Source organism: Pleurodeles waltl, unplaced genomic scaffold, assembly GCF_031143425.1.
Source record: "Pleurodeles waltl isolate 20211129_DDA unplaced genomic scaffold, aPleWal1.hap1.20221129 scaffold_67, whole genome shotgun sequence".
In the NCBI taxonomy this organism is placed as follows: Eukaryota; Metazoa; Chordata; class Amphibia; order Caudata; family Salamandridae; genus Pleurodeles; species Pleurodeles waltl.
The window spans coordinates 1,952,866-1,959,210 of NW_027150384.1; the positions used below are offsets into that span (position 1 = coordinate 1,952,866).

At 50.4% G+C, this 6,345-nt stretch overlaps 1 non-coding gene across 1 annotated transcript; it reads right to left on the reverse strand.

Annotated features, from left to right (window-relative positions):
- Nucleotides 1-2,557: 2,557 nt before the first annotated feature.
- On the reverse strand, nucleotides 2,558-2,629 carry TRNAP-AGG (transfer RNA proline (anticodon AGG)). The gene has a single exon. It is a non-coding gene; the product is annotated as a tRNA-Pro (tRNA).
- Nucleotides 2,630-6,345: the final 3,716 nt, after the last annotated feature.

Below are 6,345 nucleotides of genomic sequence, written 5' to 3' on the forward strand. Positions count from 1 at the left end.
TCCTAGAGTATGGAGCGGCCCCCCACTCCATGTTAGAGCCTCCTCTCTTCTTTTCTGCAAAAAGCTGAAGAACTGGCTTTTCAATCATCCAACCTACCATTGGCAGGGCTAAGCACACACAGCTACTCAATGCCAGGGTACCCTTGTGGGTGATAGTGTGCTTTACAAATACACACACCATAGCAACAAGAGGCTAGCTGTCTGTGGACTCTGCTGAGGCACATGTTGGGCTGGAGATTGAAGGTAAGTCACAGCTCGCTGGGGTTACAGGGGGGCGGGGCGGCACGCGGGGGGATATCAAAATGTTTTTTAAAAATACTTTGCTCCATGCCATGCCACTCTGCCGCTCCTCTGTCTCCTCAGCAGGCACAGGCTCCCAGCCTGCCCTGCGGCCCATCCTGACGCTGCTCAGAGCAGCATTGGGATTGGCTGGGAGCACCCAGGCAATCCCAGGCAGACGGGGTCTGTGTCTGCTCTCTCCACACCGGCAACACAATGCTGGGCTGGAGAGAGCACAGTGCGCATGTGTGTTTGGCCGGCTCAAGACGTCCGGCCAAACACACATGCGCAGAGGAGAGTGCACAGTGCACTCCCCTCAGTGCTCGTCATCCCCAATGCCCCGCCCCTTTAACAACGAAGGATAATAAACTGTACGAAGGATAATAAACTCTAGTTTATTATCCTTTCGTTGTTAAAGTATTTGCAGTGGTTGCTGCCGGCAGGGGGCGACGCTCCTGCGCCCATAGCGGAGGAGCGGCCACTGCCCTAAGGTTGGAGTGTGCGCTGTTACTGATGGGGGATGCAGGAGGAGGACTGGAAGAGGGTAGTTGAGGGGGGCCTCATATTGGTGGAGATGGTCAGGTGTTTGAAGGATGATACATCTCAGAAGACGTTAGTGAAAGGATTGAAACTTCAGGGATTGGTTACGGATGAACTGTCTGAGAGTGACCCAGATTGGTGGTCCTGGTTCTTTACATAGAAAGATTGTGGAGTTAGCTCGTTTGAGGCATTTTGTTGCCCCTGGGGGTGGAAGGGGCTGTGAGAGAGTGTCTGGAGAGTTCTAACAGTGACAAGGCGCTAAAACTAAGGGCCAGATTTACAAGAAAGTGGCGCACCAGCATTGATGCGCCGCGTTTCTTGTGCTCCTCCCACCGGCACCTAACAACACCATGTGGCGCACCATGGCGCACATTAGGACAATAGAATCCATTTTTTAATGCTATTGTGGCGCTTTGTTGCACTAGCGTAAAAAATGTTGGCGCTAGAGTAGCAAAGTGCAAGGAGGCCCATTGGGCTCAATGGGTGCGTCCATTTAATACCTGCTGTGAGTAGGCCTTAAACATGACGCCAAAAACAGCACTCACAGGTGTCTGACCTCTTCCTGCTCTGGGTCCACCTTTGCTGTTACCTCCCATGTGTGTAAGCACAGACGTGTAGGGTGGGTGGGGTCTGGGCCCGGCTGCTGGTGTCCTCACAATCCCCTCACACGTGGGAGTGCACACGTTTCACACTCGTGGGCACTCCCACGGCTCACCCTGGGCCACGGCTCTGTCTCATTAAGGGGGGGTTGCACAGAGGGACTGAGGGATGACTCTCCCTCCCCCCCCCCCCTCAGCTGGAGGAGGGAGCTGGACTGGGAAGGGGAAGAGAGGAGGCAGAAAAAGTCAAGGTGTCCGAGAAAGGAGCTGCTTTGGATTGGAAAGCAGAGGAAATAGAGCAGACTGAGGAAAAGTCCTGGGAGCCGCATTTGTGACCTGCGGATGTCAGTTCTTCCACCACAGGCCTCCGCTCCACCCACTGAGCTATCGAAGGCTCCAGGAGAGACTACCGAGAAGGCATCACGTGACATCAGAAACCAGCCCACCGGGGCCCGTTCGGTGTCTGACCCGTCAGACCTCACTCAATCCCTCCACTTCGACCCCCTTTTCACCAGGGTCAGTTTGGTGTCTGGCCCGTCAGACATCGATCACCAGCTGACTCCAGCATCACCTCCCGGTGTCACCAGCCTCACAGGTGTCTGACCTCTTCCTGCCCCTTCGGTGCCCCCGTACGTCCATGTGTATAGGTACAGACACTCGCAGGGGGGCAGGAGTACAGAACAGGGCAGTACGGGTCATGCATTATATGTGCGTCTCACGAGCAGACACTCCATGGAACACACCGTCCTCTTACCCCTCAGCTGGGTGGGGTCTGGGCCCGGCTGCTGGGGTCCTCACAATCCCCTCACCCTTCCCAGTGTCTCACTCTCCTGTGCACCCCCACGGCTCACCCTGCTGCCCCCAGAGTGTGGGTTTAACACGAGATGTGCATCCCCTGCTGTAGGATTCTACGCATGTAACATACAGTCCCCCTCCAATGCTGATGTGGCAGGGTAGCCCCCCTCCAGCTGTTTCTGCAGCTGCACCGCTGGTCTGGGGCTCTGATTCTAGTGCAGCAGGTCCTGGGTTGAAGTTCACAACCGTCAGAGGTTATTTCAAAGTAGTTTGTTTCCTGATTGTCTACTTTCTATTTCTTGAAAAGTGACTTTAAGAGTGAGTAAATTTAGGAAAAGAAAAGAGGGCTCGTCCGGGATTTGAACCCGGGACCTCTCGCACCCTAAGCGAGAATCATACCCCTAGACCAACGAGCCGGCTGACAGCTACACGTTACACATGGTATATGTTGTGTTTACCACGTGTCAGGCACTCTTCTTGTCTGTACCTACCTTAGATATGGCCCGGGAATCCCAGAGAACAGGAGGAGGCTTCCTGAGAGAGTCTCCTGACACAGATACATCCATCACACAGATTGTGTGCGAGGATCACACATTGCGTCTGTGTAGCTTATAAAGGAACAGTACTTAGTCGGGGTGGAGGGGGGGAGGTTTATTGGGAAAATAAATAAAAGTGTTTCTCCTATCGGGATCTTTTCACATTATTTATGGCTCCGCGGCAGAGGTGCAGCGTTTTACATGTTACTACCACATCACTCAGATGAAGACAGACACCAATGGTTGTGATGTCACAGTAACACTGATCTGAGATGATGCGGGTCAGGGTGTTTGCTGCAGCGTGTAAGGGGATCAGGGTTTATGGAGCACAGACAGGTGCAATATTCTCCCTCGCCACCAGGGGGCGTCTACTGATCTGGGGCATTATCATTCACATTCACCCTTCCCTAGTTGTGTGCTCACTCTCTGCTGTGTCTGTTATCTTTGGTCTGTCAGACTCTCTAGAGCATCCTATAAATAGAAGTCACCTCTCCCTGCCCGGGGGTGTCTCCTGTCCGGGGGCCACCATGGTTCTCTCTTAGAGATATCAGTCCAAGGAGCCCTCTAATGTGGTTAGGTAGTATTATTAGCTCTGATGTGGTCGTGCAGTGTTACTGACTCTGCTGTGGTTATACTGTGTTATTATCTCTGCTGTGGTTATACAGTGTTATTGACTCTGCTGTGGTCGTGCAGTGTTATTATCTCTGCTGTGGTCATGCAGTGTTATTATCTCTGCTGTGGTCGTGCAGTGTTATTATCTCTGCTGTGGTTGTGCAGTGTTATTATCTCTGCTGTGGTTATACAGTGTTATTGACTCTGCTGTGGTCGTGCAGTGTTATTATCTCTGCTGTGGTCGTGCAGTGTTATTATCTCTGCTGTGGCCGTGCAGTGTTACTGACTCTCATGTGGCCGTGCAGTGTTACTGACTCTGCTGTAGTCATGCAGTGTTACTGACTCTGCTGTGGTTATACCGTGTTATTATTCCTGCTGTCGTTATTCAGTGTTATTATCTCTGCTGTCGTTATTCAGTGTTATTATCTCTGCTGTAGTTATTCAGTGTTATTATCTCTGCTGTGGTCATGCAGTGTTGTTATCTCTGCTGTGGTCATGCAGTGTTATTGACTCTGCTTTAGTCATGCAGTGTTATTATCTCTGCTGTGGTCATGCAGTGTTATTATCTCTGCTATAGTTATACAGTATTACTGACTGCTGTGGTCATGCAGTGTTAATATCTCAGCTGTAGTTATGCAGTGTTATTATCTCTGCTGTAGTTATTCAGTGTTATTATCTCTGCTGTGGTCATGCAGTGTTATTATCTCTGCTGTGGTTATACAGTGTTGTTATCTCTGCTGTAGTCATGCAGTGTTATGGACTCTGCTGTGGTCATGCAGTACTATTATCTCTGCTGTGGTCATGCAGTGTTATTATCTCTGCTGTAGTCATGCAGTGTTATTGACTCTGCTGTGGTCATGCAGTGTTATTGACTGCTGTAGTCATGCAGGGTTATTGACTCTGCTGTGGTCATGCAGTGTTATTGACTCTGCTGTGGTCATGCAGTGTTATTATCTCTGCTGTGGTCATGCAGTGTTATTATCTCTGCTGTGGTCATGCAGTGTTATTATCTCTGCTGTAGTTATACAGTGTTATTATCTCTGCTGTGGTCCTGCAGTGGTATTATCTCTGCTGTGGTCATGCAGTGTTATTATCTCTGCTGTAGTTATACAGTGTTATTATCTCTGCTGTGGTCATGCAGTGTTATTATCTCTGCTGTAGTCATGCAGGGTTATTGACTCTGCTGTGGTCATGCAGTGTTATTCTCTCTGCTGTAGTCATGCAGTGTTATTATCTCTGCTGTGGTCATGCAGTGTTATTGACTCTGCTGTGGTCATGCAGTGTTATTCTCTCTGCTGTGGTCATGCAGTGTTATTATCTCTGCTGTGGTCATGCAGTGTTATTATCTCTGCTGTGGTCGTGCAGTGTTATGGACTCTGCTGTAGTCATGCAGTGTTATTATCTCTGCTGTGGTCATGCAGTGTTATTGACTCTGCTGTAGTCATGCAGTGTTATTATCTCTGCTGTGGTCATGCAGTGTTATTATCTCTGCTGTAGTCATGCAGTGTTATTATCTCTGCTGTGGTCATGCAGTGTTATGGACTCTGCTGTGGTCATGCAGTGTTACTGACTCTGCTGTGGCCATGCAGTGTTATTATCTCTGCTGTGGTCATGCAGTGTTATTATCTCTGCTGTGGTCATGCAGTGTTATTGATTCTGCTGTGGTCATGCAGTGTTATTATCTCTGCTGTGGTCATGCAGTGTTATTGACTCTGCTGTGGTCATGCAGTGTTATTATCTCTGCTGTGGTTGTGCAGTGTTATTGACTCTGCTGTGGTCATGCAGTGTTATTGACTCTGCTGTGGTCGTGCAGTGTTATTATCTCTGCTGTGGTCATGCAGTGTTATTGGCTCAGCTGTTGTTATGCGGTTGTGGGAGCAGACTCCACAATTAATCATTCTGGGGGTGATTCTAACTCTGACGGGCGGCGGAGGCCGCCCGCCAGAGTTCCCCCCTCCAGAACACCGCTCCGCGGTCATAAGACCGCTGCGGTGATTCTGGGTTTTCCACTGGGCTGGCGGGCGACCGCCAAAAGGCCGCCCGCCAGCCCAGTGGAAAACAACCTTCCCACGAGGACGCCGGCTCTGAATGGAGCCGGCGGAGTGGGAAGGTGCGACGGGTGCAGTTGCACCCATCGCGAATTTCACTGTCTGCAATGCAGACAGTGAAATTCAAAGTGGGGCCCTCTTATGGGGGCCCCTGCAGTGCCCATGCCATTGGCATGGGCACAGCAGGGGCCCCCAGGGGCCCCACGACACCCCATACCGCCTCTGCCGCCAGGAACAGGATGGCGGTATGGGGTGTCAGAATCCCCATGGCGGCGCAGCGAGCTGCGCCGCCATGGAGGATTCTTTTGGGCAGCGGAAAACCGGCGGGAGACCGCCGGTTTTCCTCTTCTGACCGCGGCCAAACCGCCGCGGTCAGAATGCCCTGCGGGGCACCGCCAGCCTGTTGGCGGTGCTCCCGTCTGTGTTTTAATTGATACTAAAGAGTCACAAATGCAGTCTTTTTACTGTGTTTAATATAACAGAGATGTTAACCTTGGCCTTGCCCTACGTGTGTGTTCAAACTGCACATTTCAAATGTGCGAGACTCAGTGCCTGACACTCATTCTTTTCTCCCCCCGACAGTGCATGAAAAGCCTCAAATGTGACCTTCATTACTTGATTAATTGCACAAAATTCAGTAGCTCTAAGGCCTTGTTTGCACTGCAACATTATTATATTGTATTATTTTTATGTTCATGATGTTACTGGAGAGGACAGATTTACAACTGTACACAACTGAAGGCCGGTTACTGAGGCCGGACTGAGGTACTGTTTATAGTTTTGAATGTGGAATTGTTCTCTCTGTAGGACAAATGCAGAGTTACTCATTAGATGTAGAGGGAAAGTCATGTGACCATGTGATGTGGTTTCTGTTGTACTGTTGGGTTATATAATGCAACTTCCTTCATCAAACCACACAACCAAATAAACCTTCGT